The 19,482-nt window shown below is 36.9% G+C and overlaps 1 pseudogene; it reads left to right on the top strand.

Annotated features, from left to right (window-relative positions):
- The first annotated feature begins 1,896 nt into the window (after positions 1-1,896).
- LOC115932063 (uncharacterized) lies at positions 1,897-2,100 on the top strand (annotated as a pseudogene).
- Positions 2,101-19,482: the final 17,382 nt, after the last annotated feature.

Raw genomic sequence — 19,482 nt, 5'->3', positions numbered from 1 at the left:
TTACTTTTGTATTCTGAGAGTATTCTACAAAATAGAGAATTTCCCATGATATATATTTTTAAAAATCCTAAGAATAGAAAAGTTGGAAAACCTCCCACATTTAAGAAATGAGGTCAGCATAACCTTACTACCAAAACCTAACAGACTTTACAAAAAAAAAAAAATTTACACTGATTTATCTCATGATTATATTTTAAAAAAAATACAAAACATAAATGTTCACTAGTACTACTTTTATTTAACTTTGTCCTGCAGTCGCAGATAGTACACAAAGAAAAAAATAATAAAGTGGGTAAAAGTTAGAATGGAAGAAATAAAAGTATCATTAATTGTTGACAACTTGATTATTTATAAATAAAAAAACTTAGCTAAACTAATATAATTAGTTAACTGAGTTTAGCAAGGTTACTGAATATAATACCAACGTACAAGATTAATTGTAATTCAATATATCAACAAAAATTGGAAAGTAAAATTAAAATCATACCATTTATAGTGACTTTGAAAAACATAAAAAACTAGCAATCAATTTAACAGGAGATGCACAAAACAACTGCACACAAAAAATACAAAGCATTTTTGACAGATATCAAAGAACATGTAATTAACTTGAGAGACATACTATGTTTGTTTATTAGAAAATCAATATTGTAAAGATGGTAAACCTGCCCCATATTTGTCTATACGCACATTCTGATCTCAATCAAAATTTCTAATATATTTAGTAGATGACAAATGGAAATGTCCATTAATGGATGAATGGCTTCTTTAAATATATATATATATATATATCACATTTTATTTAACCATTATTTTATATATATATCACATTTTATTTAACCATTATTTTATATATATATACATATATATATAAAATGGAATATTGTTCAGCTTTTAAAAAAGGAAATTCTACCATATATGAGAACATGAATGAACCTTAAGGACATTATGCTAAGCAAAATCAGCCAGTCACAGTATTACCAGCACCACACTCTGGGTTCTTGAAATCTCCCAGATAGAAATCAAGGGAGATCACCACACATAGCAGCAGACAGAAAGTGAAAGTGTATTAAGGTTGTGCACAAGGGAGTCAGTACCACCAAAGGAAAAGGGTGGGCTGCTCCTCAAGAGAAGTATGGGAAAGAGTTTCATCAGTTATGTCCAGGAGGGGTTTCTCTAGCACTTGAACAGTGGCTTTACATGCTTCTTCTTACCTAGCACATTACATTATCATTTTAAATCTCCACCCCTGGGCATAATTTTTAGCATTGAAATGAGGTCACTGTAAGGTGAAGTTTAAGTCTAACTGTGCAGAAAGGCCCTGGGGAACTTGGCCAGGCAATTCCTCTGCCCATGACATGAACTTGTGGTAAATAGTGCCTTGGTTCTTTTGCGGCTGATTCGCTTGAAGTTAGGTAAGCTATAGCTTGAGTACAGGGCTTTTGTTCTTTTTCTCTAAACTACATTAAATTAGGAAACCAGCCTTCCTGCCTGTCTCAACAGAAGAACAAACACTGCATGATTCCTTTTATATCAAATACCTAAAATAGTTAAGCTCACAGAAACTTACAGCAGAATGGTGATTGTTGGAGAATGGATGGAGGGGCATATACGGCATTCAATGTTTATGAACTTTTAGTTATAAAATATGAATAAGTTATATAGATCTTCTGTACAACATTGTGCCTATAGTTAACTGTATTATGCATATCAAGTGTTCTTACTACAATAATAATAACAAAAATAAAGCACCATTATGAGCCAAGAGGCAAACTACCTGTTAGAAGAAGATATTTGTAATAAATATAGTCAACATAGGACTCATGACCTGTATATATAAGTAATTACTATGTATTAATAGAATAAATGCGGAAGAATTTCAATAGTGTATATCCAAAGACTATTCTTTCAGGGATCATTATGGGAGAAGTTTTTCTGAATGCCTAAAGAACCAGAAAACCATGAGGACAGACAGCAGCATTCTCTCCTGAGCTTGAAGCTGGCTCTTGGCATTGGTTTGCTGCAACTGCCGTTTGCCATTGCTGATCATTTTTCTCTTCCTTTGGGAGAGTGAGGGGAAGAGAATGCAATCTGAGTGATATTTCTTAAAAGAGGAAAAAAAGACCAATAATATATGAAAAGGTGCTCAATTCTATTAGACATCAATTAAAATCACAATAACTTAAATACACACCCACCAGAATTGCTTAACTGAACAAAGCAAACCAAAACAAAACAAAACAAAGAAATCAACTGACAATACTAAAGTTGGTGGGAATGTGAAGCCATTAGACATTTTATACACCACCAGCAAGAGTAAAAATTGGTGCAACCACTTCGGAAAATAGTTTGGTAGTATCTAATAAAGCTAAACAGACAAATGGCAACAATCCAGTTGATGTGGTTAAGCTTTGTGTCCCCACCCAAATCTCATCTTGAATTGTAATCCCCATAATCCCCACATGTCAAGGGAGAGACGAGATGGAGCAGGGAGCAGGTGGAGGTAATTGAATCATGAGGGCAGTTTCCCCCATGCTGTTCGCATGATAGTCAGTTCTCACAAGATCTGATGATTATGTAAGAGGCTCTTCCCCCTTCTCTCAGTACTTTTCCTTCCTGCTGCCTTGTGAAGAAGGTGCCTTGCTCCCCTTCACCTTCCACCATGATTGTAAGTTTCCTGAGGCCTCCGCAGCCATGCTGAACTGTGAGTCAATTAAACCTCTTTCCTTTATAAATTACCCAGCCTCAGGCAGTTCTTTATAGCAGTGTGCAAATGGACTAATACACCAGTAAATTCACTTCAAGGTACATGCCAAATAAAATTGTGTATTTATGTTCACCCAAAAGACACATCAAAAAATGTATCCCAAACCCCTATCTATAATAGAAAAAATAAATTAATAGTGGTAAATTTAGGCAATGCAACATTATACAGTAATGAGAGAACAAACAAAATACTGCTGCAGATGAGAAGAATGAACTTCACAAGCATAAACTGGAGCAAAAGAAGCCAAACATAATGAGTGAGATACTATATGTTCCACTTACACAAACTTCAAAATCAGGTAAAAGTAAGTAAAAGATACCTGTCCCAAGATAGGTACTGGGAAAATGCGAATAGTGAGCTATTTCTTGGTCTGGTGAGTAGTTACAAGAATGTGTTCAAGTTTGTAAAATTTCATTCAGCTGTTCCTTTGTTTTTTGTTCATTTTTCAGTATGCATGTTGACTTTATTAAAAAGTTTAACTTCAAAATACTAAATTTATGATTATAAAAGTTAAAATATAAAATATATGGAAGAATATTAAAATCACTCATAAACTTACTATTGTTTCAGTGAGTTCCTTCCAGTGCTTTATAGTGTGTGTGTGTGTGTTTGTGTGCTTTACAAAAATATAGCTTTTTTCCCCTCTGTTTTTCCACTTAATTGTTTCTCTAGAGACTTTTCCAATACGGTAAATATTCACCAAAATACATCTTCCAAGAGTTATCTAGTATTCTTTTCTCTAGAGGAAACTGGCTTACTTAACAGATCCTGTGTTGTAAGACATTTGAGGTATTTTTATTTTCATTATTTTAAATACTTCTCTGAATTTTTTAACAAAAATTTGAGCTTGAATTGAACCTCTCTAAGAAGACAAATTGCTAACCTAATAAATTGTACAAAATTGACTCCCACGTGAGGCACGTGTGGCATAGAACTTTCTTTATACTCTTACTAAGACTAATAATTATGCCATTAAAATTTGCCAAATTGACAAAAATTGTTTTATTGTAACTCATATTTCATTGATTTCTACGGTGTTAAATCATATCTGTACTTCTTTTTCTATTAATTAACTTTCCATCTTCCTTTCCTCCTCTTATTCTGTTGAGGTATCTGTGTTTTTCCTGATGTTTTATAAAACTTTTATAGTGCAGATATCTATGCTTTGCCATATATATTGCATTTTTCCCTATTTGACAATTAATATTTAAGTTTTTATGGTGTTTGGAGAGACAAAAAATATTGTATGTGTATGTGGTTGAAATAGTTTCTGAGTTTCCTTTCACTGAATTTATGCTTAGAAAGTCCATGGCCATTTCAAATGAGTTTAATGTATGTGATGGTTACCTTCATGTGTCAGCTTGCCTGGCCATGGGGTGCCCAGGTATTTGGTTAAACATTATTTGGGGTGTACCTGTGAGTGTGTTTCTGAATGAGTTTAACATTTGAGTAAAGCAGATTATCCTTTCCAATGTTAGTGGGTCTCACCCAACCCTCTGAAAGCCTGAATAGAGCAGATGGTGGGGTAAGGAAGAAGTTGCACTTTCTACCTGATTGTCTTCAAACTGGAATATAGGTCTTCTCTTGCCTTCAGACTTAGACTGGAACTATACCATCAGGTCTCCTGGGTCTCCAGCTTGCTGACTGAAGATTTTGGGATTGCTCAGCATCTACAATTGCATGAGCCAATTCTTTAACATACATACATACATACATATCCTACTGGTCCTGTTTCTCTGGAGAACCCCAATTCAATGTACATTTGTATTTTCTTCTATTTTAGTTTTTCTTCTTTTTGTACATTTAATTTTAAACCTATCTGGGGGTTTTGGTGAAAAGAGAAAATCAAATATCTTCCCTTAATGTTCTTTTCCCCTGAATGACTGATACCTTCCTTCTGCGTCTGAAACCCAGTTCAAGTATTCCCTCCTCTGTGCCATGACTGTATTTGGCACTTACTTCTTTTTCTGTTTCTCTTCTCTAAAAACTAGACCCCGTCACTTCATTCACAGCCATAGCTGATATTCTGATCTTCTTCTCGGAATAACTGTGTTTCCCTTTGCTATTATATAAGATCCAGTGATACCATTTTCACTGGGGGCATTCTTGCTGTCATGCTCTGCTCACAAACCAGATGGCTTGATTATGGATCTCATCTAAATCAGATCTATTTTCAACATGTTTTTTTTAGAAACATATAGTCCTGCCCTGCTGGTGAGATCTTCAATGTCAGATATTTGTTTAATTTCCTCATTATTCTTTGTCCCTCTGCCTCTGTCACTGTATTTCTTTTTCTCAGTCTGCTGAACAGTTTCAGACTTACATTAGTTGCAACAATACACATCACCCTGTATCTAGGGACTTAAGAGAATTTTGAAAAGTCAATTAAAAGGTTTGAATCTCAGCTTATTTATTTGAAAATTATTATAATTCTTAACCACAACAAGATTGTTGTGGACCTCAAGTGAAAACAATGGACATAAGATAGGGTTGCCAGATAAAATATAGAACAACCAATGAAACCTGAATTTCAGATAAACAACAAATATATTTTAGTGTAGGTATGTTCCATGTAATATCTGAAAATCCTAACATGAAAGCACATTGTAACATGTTAAAGCATTATTTACCAAGAAAAAGAATTCATAAGATGAAGATAAAAAAGAAAAAGAACAGCTCATTCTACTGTTTGTGTTTTCTCCTCAGGTTTGATACCCTAAATAATATTTATTAAAATTAGAGTGAATCAGGATGAATAGCGAATGTTGTGGCTGGTAAAACAACTTTGTTTCTACGACTTCAAATAATGCATAGAGTCAGTGTACTAAGTCATGACACCTCTGTATTAGTCAGGGTTCTCCGGAGAAACAGAGCCAATAGGATAGATATAGATAGAGAGATTTGTTATGAGGATTGACTCACACAATTGTGGAGGCTGAAAGTCCCAAGATCTGCCATCTCCAAGCTAGTGGCCCAGGAAAGAAGGTGGTATAATTCTACCTCAAACCTGAAGTCTCGAGAACCAGTTGTGCCAATGTCTGAGGGCAGGCAAAGATAGATGTCCCAGCTTGAGCAGAAAGCAAGTTTGCTCACCTTTCACACTTTTATTCTATTCAGGTTCTCAAAGGATTAAATTATGCCCACACACATTGATGAGGCTGAACTTCCTTACACTGTCTGTTGACTCAAATGCTAATATCTTCCAGAAACCCCATCACAGACACACCCAGAAATAATGTTTCACCAGCTATCTGGAAATCTCTTAGTACAGGTAAGTTGACACATTAAAATTAATCATATCAAGCCCCTAATTTTCCACCCCTTACAAACTTGATCCTTCTATAGGATTGGAAGGATGGGGACAATTTTCTCTTTCCATAGTTCTTTGCTGAATCTGATCTTGTGTTATTCTCTTGCTGATAGTGACAGCTGTGCTGCCCAAGGCGATGCTGATTCATTCTCAAATTAAAACAATAAAATTTACTAACAACTCTCCAAATCCTCCAGATAAGAGAACTATAAACTGTTTTCTCTTTCTGTCGACTCCCTGAAATTACTTCTCCATCTCTTTTTCCTTTTTTAAATACAGAATTTAAGTACCCTTTTAAAATCTTAAAACTCTATTTCTTCTCCCAGTTGGCTCTTAGCCTTGGTTTTGTTCAGCTTTTATTCCCTTTCCTGTTTTGAACTCCCTGGTTCCCTGGAGAGCAGAAATTGGAATCAGAGAGATACAGGCTCTGATATTTGCTCTTCTACTTACCAGCAGTGAGCTAGCTAGGGATCCTCTCACAGTTTCTATTTCCTCATTCATACAAATGGGCCTTATAATACTGTTGCAGAAATTTTCTGGCAGCAGAGTTTACTGAACCACTTACAAACTGTTTCAGCACTAGGATACGGTCCTCCACTTCTTTGAAATTCCCAAACAGGTCTGTCTCAAGAACAGAGGAGACATCTGTACTGTTTGATACTAGCATTATGGTCAGAGAGACAAATCAGAAAATCTAAGTGAAAGAAAGTGAACAAAAGCCTGATGGCACAGAGCTTGGGAAAACAGGTGCATAATATTTAGAGCAGTATTCCCTAGAATTGAAATTAATGGTGTATAGGGCTTTTGACTTATCCAGTGAGGGATTCTTCTTGAAGTTACCTTTTTGTATAACGAGACTTTCAAAAAAAATCTCTCCTAAGATACCATGTATTTATATTAATTGGCTTTTTCAAAGAGCATTCACTTATATAGGCTTATTATATGCTCCCAGTTTCCTTATTCAGTAAGCAGGGTAAATATTTTTACCCTTGCCTAACAAGTGAGGTGGCTGAAGTTGCAGGAAATCAATGTGAAAGAAAACACAATCAGGAAGTGGCAGATCTAAGAGTGGGCTATGTGTATTCAAACGCATAATAGATGCTGCAGCTAGAATTCTTGCTTGGGAGAAATTGTACAACATAGTCCCTAAGATGCTATGAGACTTTCTGTATTAACGTAGGGCTCTTTCTCTGTTTTGATGATGTTATCCTCTGGAGAAGTTACATATTTGATTTTATATTAGGTAAATATTAAAAAATCTTTATTTCTTAGTAAAAATTTGAAGAACAGCATTATGTAGTAGAAAAGTAACTATAGACTGATACCTAAACAACATGATTTTTAGTTTCAGTATTTCTATGATTGGTTTCGGACAAGTTTCCTAACTCCTCTAGATCTCATCTTTTTAATTTGAAAAAGCACCCCCGGTTTCATTAATATAAATGGGGATACAAGTCAAACAGAACACCCTCAACAGTATTTACCTACACTTCAAAAAATATCTTTCATCTTCAAAATCTCCTTACCTCAAATATTAATATCAGTTTGTGGAATTTTTATACAATTTTACTGAGGTAGAGCTAGTAATAAATTTATAAATTATATGTCAAAAAACACAAAGAAAAATAAAATTTATAAGTGGGAAAATGCAAGTTAGGAATTGAACTTGTATTTTGAAACTTACTCATTAGCCTATTCTTCTTTCACATCTAAAATCATTCGGGATATATTCCTTAGACTTTATTTGGTGACAAGCACTAGAGATAAAACACAGGATCTACTTTTGAAACATCTCTCAGAATCACTTTGCACTTTCATGGAGTTTACATCTTACAAGGAAGGTAAACATTAAACAATATAAGATGATATCAAATGGTGCAGAAAGGTAAAGAAAAATGAAGACTGAAAACATTGTACAAAAAATTTCCTAAAGGGGATGATTATCTTGCCTTGAAAAAGAAGTAAAAGCCACATAGAATATATGTGTATTTAGATAATCTGACCTGACTGTAAAAGTGGTTGCTTTCGTAATTATCACTGAATTATACAACTGTAAGAATGATAAATTTGTTGAGTCAAAATTAGTAGGTTAGGTAATTATTACTAGAAATGATATTTTTCTGGCTTTCTTTGCAACTAGAGTGCAAGTATATGATCCAAGTGCCACCTACCAAAAGCACATGCTGGAGATTATTAATAAATGATATTATTCTTTCAACTTTTCTCTAGATTTGAAATTTTCTAAATAAAATGTTAAAGGGAGAGTAGAACATCTGCTGGAGATTCTGATTGAGAAGTGAGCTACATAAAGGAATAAAACCATGAGGAATCTATGTTCTGGTGAAGGTAGTGGCAGAAGCGTTGAGCCATCGTTTTTCACAGTCAACTTTGTGACAGAGCAGTAGTGGACCTGCCAACCATAGCATCGGTGTTCAGGAGCTGCAGAACCAGTGTTTTCCTCATCAGACCGCTTCTGGAACATGACTGTGGGTGACATTTCTGAAACACAAGCTTAACCTTGGTTGGTCAGCCCTCCCACCTATTTCTTGAGCTCCCCCAATATCATTTTAATTTCTTCCTAGTCAGCCAGAGTTTGCTTCATTGCTAACAGCTTCAATTCTGACTTGTATAGAAGCCAATAACTCATGTAGAATAATGTCTATTGCTGATGTCGTAGACTTTGAGAACTGGTAAAAAATAAAACTATTTCCTCCCTTTTATTTCCTTATTTTTGAAACAATTTCTGTTTCTGTTTCAAAAATAAGAAATAAAAGGGAGGAATACCATAAAAGAATGAATCCTTATTTGTTTCAGAATTGGTGTGGTTGGTACCTAAGTTCCCTTTGACAGCTGTCTGTGACCCAACCTAACTCTTTTTAACTGCAATAGACATAAACCTCTCCTTGGCCTGAAAAACTACAGGGTCAAGAAGGGAAAGCTAACATACCTTACCCATCAACTATATTCTTCCCAAGGAAAAATTTTACAGGCTATAGGAGTGTCTAGCCGTATGACTGGTGCCTGGAGTTGAAAGAACAATGTTGGATCATGTGTGTGAAATTCGGAAGAACTGTTACATATCCTTTACATTAGTAGTTACCAAACTATAGTGTGCAAAAGAAAACACTATTTATAATTACTTTATAGTTAAAACACAATTCCTTGAGATTCCGCTTGCCGAGATTCTGATTTAGTTGGTCTGGTATGGGACCTGAAATTCTGCATTTCCAACAAGTTCGAGATGATGATGCCACCATTCTGAGAATCATATTGTGAGTGTCAAAACTCTAGACAACTTAAAAGATGTCTACAAAACGTACCCATTAGATTTAGCAACAAGCTTTCACTGATGACCTCGAGTAAAGCAGTTTCAGTGGAGTAGTGGAAACAGAAGCTAGACTAGTCATCTCCCCAGTGGAATCGAAGTAGAAATAAAAGGAAAGTGGCCAGGCGCGGTGGCTGACACCTGTAATCCCAGCACTTTGGGAGGCCGAGGCGGGCGGATCACGAGATCAGGAGATCACGAGGTCAGGAGATCATCCTGGCTAACACGGTGAAACCCCGTCTCTACTAAAAATACAAAAAATTAGCCAGGCGTGTTGGCAGGCGCCTGTAGTCCCAGCTACTCGGGAGGCTGAGGCGGGAGAATGGAGTGAACCCGGGAGGCGGAGCTTGCAGTGAGCCGAGATTGCGCCACTGCACTCCAGCCTGGGCGACAGAGCCAGACTTCGTCTCAAAAAAAAAAAAAAAGAAAAGAAAAGAAATAAGAAGAAATTAAGGAAATGGAGACAGCAATAAATCCTATAGAAATGCAAGAGAGATGGAATATTAAAATGAGAGAAACACTTAAAGGATAATAGAAAAGAGCCAGCAGAAAAGGAAAGGTTGAAGCTACTGAAAATAGAGGCACTGATCAATGAATAAAATTCCTAAGGATGCTACAGAGGATGGGACCCAGGGCACAGGTAAGCATTTGGCTTTGGCGAAAATGAGGCACTTCTACCCTAACAAGAAGGAAAGAGAAAACAGAGTGGGAGAACGTGTACAGATTAGTAAATTTGGTGCCAGTAAGTATAGGGTTCCTGTATGCTAATGAGGAGGGGAGATTGTTGTTGAGGCTGAAATGTTTAAAGAGCAGGGAGAAAACTGGAAACAACCAAGCAGGTTTAGACCAGGTAAGAAAATTAATTAGGAAACTATACTAGAATTGTTGGACACGGCTGAAGATACAGAAATGTTTTCAATTTGTAATGTAAGTCTTTTATTTGTTTTTTTGTAGCAGCACTGAGCATCTTGGATACATACTCAAATAAGGTAAATAACTAATTTTAGTTAGGATCAGGGTTTTTCCATAATGCGTGCAATGAAAGGACAATGTAGCAGGAGAATTTATTTCTTGAAGGTCTGATTTTTGAATCTTGTTAAAGTAAAAAGTAGGAAGAGTTCTCTATTTTAATGTTATGTCCTCTATTGAGGAGAAACATTAAAATTTTAATTGTCCACTTACAAACTGCTTAGATAATAATTGGGAAAGGCATTCATTAGCAGGGAAAAGCTACATAAATCGTCGCTTTTGTAGTGCATTAAGTGAAACTTCTGTCTGCATTTTAAATTCCTGTTATCGGGAACAACTATTGGAAGAATAATGAAATCAGTCATTTTCATATATTTATAGTGCATATTCGTTATTCTCAATCTCTGAGAAAGAGCAACCTATACAAATGAATTTAAGTGCTTTTTCATTAGTGTAAATAAAACGTTAAGTAGTAGGAGGAATTGCTGTAAATACCGTAGGCTAAAGTACTTTCAGTAATCTTTTTCTTGAACGATGGTGGCAGTTAAAAGACTATTTCAATACTTGTTCTTGATAATGATAACATAAACCCAAAGAAGTAAAATCTCTTTTCTTGGAAAGCCCATGATATCCACAGTTGGAAGGTAGGATCATAAAATGGATTTCTACCCCGCATTTGATGGCCACAAGGTCAATGAATTTTACATGGAGAAAGGTGTTTCACATTTTTACAGCTCTCTCTACTCAGCTTGTGCTTCAGCTTTAGCCAACATTATGTAAAGGTCCTTTCTCTTTTTCTCCCCTTCAGGATTCTTTCTCCTTTGATACTATTTCCACAGAGAGTTAATTCCAAAACCTTATCAAAACCTACAAGGCCCTTCATGACGTGGCCCCAAGCTTCTCACTTTCCCTCCCATTAACTCTGTTAAAACCACATGAAACTCCTTCTTCAAGAAAGCCACTATGTCACAATCATGAAGATAACAACATGGCCCTGTGGCATTCTGCAGTGACACAACGGAAGGAAACTAGGTCTATGAATGGCCACGTGGAGCAAGCTGTCCCCAAACCTAGAACACCCGCCTCGAATTATTAAGCAAGAAACAAACTTCTATCAAATTCTTTAAGTCACTGAGTTTGTATTGGATTTCTTTACTATAGCAGCTTAGCCTTACTCTAACTTTACTACATTTCTCCTCATAGCACTTATCACTCCTTCATATTATCTTTTTTTTTAAATTTGCTTATAGTGTTTTTTTCCCCATAGAATGTTACCTCACGAGGGGAGAGACTGTGTGTTGTTTCTCCTTGTATCTTAGCATGTTGAACAGTGTTTTCCATATAGTAGGTACGCAGAAACCTTTGAGGAATGAATGATTAGCACATGAATGAATGATGAATGAATTCTATCAACTGAAGCTCTGCTTCCAGATTTGCTTTTCCTGCTCCCTCTCTTCCTCCACCCTCCCACACATCCTCCACCGTGTGTGCGTATTTGCTGTACAGATGCCTGGGCTCAGTAAACACAAAGTCTGGGCTTGGTTGCAGGGACCCAGGCAGCACAGCTGTTGATCCTAAGCAGCACTGTAGTCTCCTCCAGTGAGTGCAGCTGAGCTCTGCAGAAATGTAGTTCCATGATTTGGCTTTCAGGAGGTGTACACCTCTGTCAGGTACCTTTACGCTAACGGCCATTTCAGAAAGCAGACAGGTTGGCAAAGCAAAAGGAATTGAGCCCTGCAAAGAACTCATCTCCAAGATTAAATCTTTGAAGATCCTCAGATAGCCATTATTACCCTGGCTTCCTTCCGAGAGTCAGCAAAATGATCAGTGTCTTATCTCCCAGGTGAAGGAGGATACTCAGAGCCCATTTCTTTTTGAGTGTATAAAATAAAAAATTTACTGAGTGGTTACTTCCTGTGTTTGGCAGTTTTAAGATAGACAGTACTTTTCTGAGACAGAGGGGAGCTGGCAATTGCAAGTTTCCATATGCTGGAAGAGTTGATGAGCTTCTTTTTGCATGATTGTTAAGTGGATTTAATTGCTGCATTTTTTATATAATTTATAGATGTATTGATTAAATATATGTTGTGTTTTACTTCCAAGGCTAGCCCAAGGTTCCAGGTAATTTAAAACCAATGTTAGCTAATAGACTAGAAATGTTGAATAATTTTTTTTGCAATTTTATATTTTGACTAATTGATAAATTAAACTATTTCAGTACGCACACAAATTAACTGTATTTGAACTTACATTAAGTCATGAAATAATACCTTTTTGAGTCAAGATTATAAATTGGTCTTCTGTTTACTTCATTAGTCTTTCCCCTCTTACTTTTGCTATATAGATTATAAGTTCCTTGAAAGCAAGATTTGGGTTTAATAATTTATTTGTTGTAATAGAAAATTTAGCATAGTACTCTAAATGCAATATACTCTCAACAAACAGTTAAATAATTAGGATACAAAGTTAACTTGTTGTTGCAATATATGAAAACCTCTAAGAAGCTCTAAATTCTAACTATTCAGATTTTGTTAAACCCGAAGTAATTAACACTAATCCACAGACTGAAGATTCAAATTGAATTAGGCTGTTCTAAAGGAATCATGCTGTGGGCACATTCATTTTCAATTTTCTTGAAAAGAAAGACTGGAAGTTCCACTAGAAATTTAAAATATATATTTTCCCATAGCAGTATACTTTACTTCTTTAGGATACTAATGAATTCTTCCATATCCTTAGACATAAACAAACAAGAGTGCCTGCCCTAAACCCTGCACCTCAGGGACTTGATCTCTGGAGTGTTGACATGTCAACCTCAAAAATTTCTAAGTCTGGCCAGGAGTGGTGGCTCACACCTGTAATCTCAGCACTTTGGGAGGCCAAGGCAGATGGATCACGAGGTCAGGAGTTCAAGACCAGCCTGGCCAATATGGTGAAACCCCCGTCTCTACTAAAAATACAAAAATTAGCCAAGCATGGTGGTGTGTGCCTGTAATCCCAGCTACTCAGGAGGCTGAGGCAGGAGAATCACGTGAACCCGGGAGGCAGAGTTTGCAGTGAGCCAAAATCGTGCCATTGAGCTCCAGCCTGGGCAACAAGAATGAAACTCTATCTCAAAAAAAAAAAAAAAAAAAAAAAAAAAAAAAAAAAAAAAAAAAAAAAAAAAAAAAAAAAAGTTTCTAAGTCCACTTTTAGTGCCTGAAACCAACTAGGGCCATCAGTGCTCCCATGCGAGGTGCCCTAAATTCAGACTAGAAACTGAATGAATTCTGGACCGCTTTTCTCCCATTTGGGGCACCTTCTAACCCTTTACTCCATATATTGTGTTGGCTGGATATCTCAAGAATCTCCAGGACTCATGTCTAGGGGATTGTATTAGGGTCTCCTGTTTGGAACTCATTTCAGGAGAATGGCCTGGGTCATTCTCTCTGGAAAATGAGTATTGTACAGTATTGTACAGGATTCGGTTTCTAGAATGGTGTTGACACACTGATTTTGGGTGGCACACACTCACGTGGGAAACAAGATCAGTTCACTCACATGGGAAACAAGATGAGCTCAGGGATCTGGGCTACCAGTTGTTCATCTCTTGTTGATGGCTGTTGTGGGACCTCGGTTTTGGTTTTTTTAGTTTAAAAGAATTTAAACAAGAAACACAGAGCAAAGGAGATAGAGCAAGAAGTAATTTATTGCAAAAGAAAAAGGATATTTTGAAAATTAGATGCAGAATAAAAAGTACGCCCTGAGAGAGAGAGAGTTCAGGGCGGGCTCCTTGTAAGGATGAGACAGCAAAGACTGGCACTAGGGAGGCTCTCTTTATGGGGAATCCCCTTTATGGAAGTCTTACATTATTCCTAAGGGGGTGGGAAGAGGTGTTACTAGTAAGCACGTTCTGGGGGGCCCTCTGGGTGCACATGCACAGTAGCTGTATATGCTTGTTCATACAGTGCATGTCTCATTAGCATCTTAAATCTCCACCCAGGGGTGTGTTTTTTACTATTTTAATGAGCAAAAGGTCAGTCTGAGGACAGGTAAAATCAAAATGTGCATGCTTTCTATATGGGAAATTTCCTACTACAGACAGCTTTTCTTGAATGAGCTGGACTGCAATGTGAATGCTGGGGCTTACTTTGGTCACCACGGTTGCCATATTCCAAGGACATGGTTTCTTCCTTGACTATGTGTCCTGCCTCACTCTGACCATTGAGCTTTAACTGCATATGAGGGCATTTGCATCAGCTCCGGCCCCTTTGTGTTCTGGCACCAGGGCTGCCTCTAATCTCCACAGCTACAGGGCGAAGATGGTGGTAGACATCTTTTATTCTGTGTGCCCCTTACCACTAGCACTACCCCTGCAGTGTTTTTGCTACGTATCAGGCAATACTCCATGGGTGGTTGTACATATGTTCTCCGAGAGATTTCAAGATAGTTGATCCATAATTCTAATGAGTCTTTCTAATCATTGTATTATCTTGCCTAAAATCAATGAAGTAATGATCTGTTCTCCTCGGTCTGTCTTAAGCCCATTGAAAGTATTGTCTACGACTGCTATAACAAGTTACCACGAACTTGATTGATGGCACGGAACAACAGAAATTTAATCTCTCACAGTTCTGGAGGCCAGAAGTCCAAAATCAGTTTCACTAGGCTGAAATCAAGGTCTCAGCAGGCCCACGCTGCCTACAGAAGCTCTAGGGGAGAATTTCTTCTTTCACTTCTGCAGCTACTGGTGGTGGTCAGAATTCCTTTGTTTGTGGCTACAGCTTCCAGTCTTTCCCTCCATGGCCACACTGTCATCTCCTTTTTTGTGTCAAATCTCCCTCTGCGTCTTCTTGTAAGAACACTTGTGATTGCATTTAGGGCCTACCTTGATAAACCAGGATAATATCCTTATCTTGAAATTCATAACTTAATTATATCTGCCAAGTTGCTTTTGCCATGTAAGGTGCCACTGACAGGTTCCAGGGATTAGGATCTTGCTATATTTTGGGGTCATTATTCAGTATACCACAGTGGCAAGGAGTGGACATTTAATGAGCAAATATGCCACTTTTTTTTCTTCTCATCTGTTCTTCACATTGATGGTGATGGGTAGAAAGCAGAGGTACAGTCAATATTGAAAGAGAGTACATTCTAAGAATGCAGTGATGTCTGCCTAAAGTGTGCAAGAGAAGACTTTTTTTTTTATTATACTTTAAGTTTTAGGGTACATGTGCACAATGTGCACGTTAGTTACATATGTATACATGTGCCATGCTGGTGCGCTGCACCCACTAACTCGTCATCTAGCATTAGATATATCTCCCAGTGCTATCCCTCCCCCCTCCCCCCACCCCACAACAGTCCCCAGAGTGTGATGTTCCCCTTCCTGTGTCCATGTGTTTTCATTGTTCAATTCCCACCTATGAGTGAGAATATGCGGTGTTTGGTTTTTTGTTCTTGCGATAGTTTACTGAGAATGATGATTTCCAATTTCATCCATGTCCCTACAAGGGACATGAACTCATCATTTTTTATGGCTGCATAGTATTCCATGGTGTATATGTGCCACATTTTCTTAATCCAGTCTATCATTGATAGACATTTGGGTTGGTTCCAAGTCTTTGCTATTGTGAATAGAGCCACAATAAACATATGTGTGCATGTGTCTTTATAGCAGCATGATTTATAGTCCTTTGGGTATATACCCAGTAATGGGATGGCTGGGTCAAATGGTATTTCTAGTTCTAGATTCCTGAGGAATCGCCACACTGACTTCCACAATGGTTGAACTAGTTTACAGTCCCACCAACAGTGTAAAAGTGTTCCTATTTCTCCACATCCTCTCCAGCACCTGTTGTTTCCTGACTTTTTAATGATTGCCATTCTAACTGGTGTGAGATGATATCTCATTGTGGTTTTGATTTGCATTTCTCTGATGGCCAATGATGGTGAGCATTTTTTCATGTGTTTTTTGGCTGCATAAATGTCTTCTTTTGAGAAGTGTCTGTTCATGTCCTTTGCCCACTTTTTGATGGGGTTGTTTGTTTTTTTCTTGTAAATTTGTTTGAGTTCATTGTGGATTCTGGATATTAGCCCTTTGTCAGATGAGTAGGTTGCGAAAATTTTCTCCCATTTTGTGGGTTGCCTGTTCACTCTGATGGTAGTTTCTTTTGCTGTGCAGAAGCTCTTTAGTTTAATTAGATCCCATTTGTCAATTTTGGCTTTTGTTGCCGTTGCTTCTGGTATTTTAGACATGAAGTCCTTGCCCATGCCTATGTCCTGAATGGTAATGCCTAGGTTTTCTTCTAGGGTTTTTATGGTTTTAGGTCTAACAGTTGTAAGATATGTTTTGTGTTATATAATTCTAAATAGTAAATTTTAAAAAATTATTATACACAATTTCCTCCATGTCCTGAATGAGGTTTGCATTTATGGTCGCCATCAATGAGGGAGAGTCACTGAAAGACAATATTCACAGGTGGCACAACTGATGATGCAATGTCATGAATAATGAGGTCACCAGCATTAAACAAATGGCATTGGGAAGTGTACAGGCAAGAAGACCTATATTTTGTCAATAAAAAAAGCAAAGATTCATATTTCTCACTTTTTTCTCATGGTGAGAGATAGGAAATTACTCAAAAATGGCACACTTGGCAATAAAGAATACAAAGAGATAGTCCTTAGACACAAACAGGAAAATATGGTACCTGGATTACACAGGTAATTTTCTCATGCATTCATTGGAAAATAAACATTGAATTACCTCTTTTCTGCTCATTATCCTAAAACTTCATTAATAAATCAGTGTACCTTGCATGGATACATACATTTTATAATACATTTTAAAATGAAATTATTTATATAGATTAGGACCCCATTTGGGCATCTGCAAATGCTGGAACCAGCTCTCAGCTTTTCTATATAATGTATACATGGGATGAGGGGAAGATTAAGACTGAAAATTTAGGTACAAAATTATTGTTCATGGACCAGTTTATTTGGAAAATTGTTAATAGCAACTGCTGTTGGGTTTGGATTCATATTAAAATTTGTGAAATTTTAGGCCAGGTATGGTGGCTGATGCCTTAAATCCAAGCACGAGGTGGGAGAAATGTTTAAAACTAGGAATTTGAAACCTGCCTGGGCAACAAAGCAAAACCACATCCCTGCAAAAAATTAAAAAATAGCTGGGTGTGGTGGCATGCATCTGTACTCCCAGCTACTCTGGAGGCTGAGGTGCGAGGATCATTGGAGTTCAGGAGTTTGAGGCTGCAGTAAGTTATGATTGTGTCCCTGTACTCCAGCCTGGGTGACAGAGTAAGACCCTGTGATATGGTTTGGCTCTGTGTCCCCACCCAAATCTCACCTTGAATTGTAATCCCCATAATCTCCACATGCCAAGAGTGAGACAAGGTGGAGATAATTGGATCATGGGAGTGGTTCACGGCATGCTGTTCTCGTGATAGTGAGTGAGTCTCATGAGATCTGATGGTTTTATAAGTGTCTGGCATTTCCCTTGCTTGCACTCATTCTCTCTCCTGCTACCCTGTGAAGAGGTGACTCCCACCATGATTGTAAGTTTCCTGAGGCTTCCCCAGTCATGTAGAACTGTGAGTCAATTAAACCTCTTTTACTTATAAATTATCCAGTCTCAGGTATTTCTTCATAGCAGTGTGCGAAGAAACTAACACACCCTGTCCCTAAGTTAAATAAATAAATAAAAACAGAAATTTTAAAAATGTGGCATTTTTATAGGAGCAGGAGATTTAAAAAAAATACATTTTATGTCTACTTTATCTCCCCATGAGGTAAACCCCATGAGACTAGGAAGCACCTGTTTTACTTCTTTAGTCTTCTACAGCATCACAAACAAAGCAGTCTTCATAAATATTTGACAAGTCAATCAATAAATAAATGGTTCCTTTCCTGAAAGTTTGTAAAAGGCCAATATTTCCATTCTTTAATTCAGATGTGGTACATTGTGAAAAATAGAATAAAATGGCAGCTAAACTGAACTCTTCAAAGACCCAGTTTCCTTTTTTCATCACACCGTAAATTTGGCCGTAATATTTAGCCCAGATATGGAAATAATAACATATTTGATCCTTCAATTGCAAGCATTAAGTCTTTGACCAAATTTTTCAAAGAAAAAGTTTCTACTTTACAAATTCTCAAGTAGATTAGTTACAAATATCTCCACCAGTTGCCATTAATGAGATGATACTGATGATACTGCTTTCCAGAAGGTGTTTTATAAATGTGTGGGATCTTTTTTGGTTGACACAGTAAGTGTGGAGAATGACTGTCATGTAGTGAGTAGGGGCCTGAATCTGTGGCACAATAAAGAATGAGAGTTCTGTGTCCTACATTACATTCATGTAGGTGAAACTTCTGCTTTAAATAGCCTGAGTTTTAAACCTATGTTACATGTAAAATATTATGTGTTTTTGTATGATTTTAGTATACACTGAGTTTTCTAGAGTGATAACTTCTATGTCAATTGAGGAAAGAGTTTGCTTCATTTTGCTTGAAACTTTACATAATCTGGTAACCATTTTGGGAAATTACATCATTGTGGGAAAAACTGCTCATGGTGTTAAGTATTCCATACACCACCCATGTTATAGTTTGCATCCGTAGCTGTCATATTCACAGTAAATCTACATACGGATGCAAGCTTCAATGACTTAATTATGACTTCTAGTTTAGCATTCCTAAGCATTTCTTTATCAAAGTACATAATGTGTTATTACACATTAATTTTCTTTGACTTCTCCTTTATATATTGCATTTAAGAAATTATACTGATTTTCTAAAAATCATGTTTGTGGGTAGGTAGCTTATATTATTTATGACACAAAACTGGTGTTACAAATAGTTTTTGCAAACTAGTAGTGCAGAATATTTAAATGTAGTTTTCTCTTTGTAGAACTAGAATATATATTAGAAAGTTTGAGGACACAAGAAACAGGTGGTGTGCACTGGAAGAAGGAGAAGTTTCACATGAATCAATCTCATGTGACATTCTATTTGTTCCTTTGATGTCACACGTAGCTAATAAATACCCAGGGAAAAGAGCAAGGCAATATTCTCGGAACGATGGGAAACCAATGGAAGAAACAACAC

This window comes from Gorilla gorilla, chromosome 1 (genome assembly GCF_029281585.2).
Source record: "Gorilla gorilla gorilla isolate KB3781 chromosome 1, NHGRI_mGorGor1-v2.1_pri, whole genome shotgun sequence".
In the NCBI taxonomy this organism is placed as follows: domain Eukaryota; kingdom Metazoa; phylum Chordata; class Mammalia; order Primates; family Hominidae; genus Gorilla; species Gorilla gorilla.
Note: the sequence above shows the minus strand (reverse complement) of the source record. Positions and strands in the feature narration are given on the sequence as shown.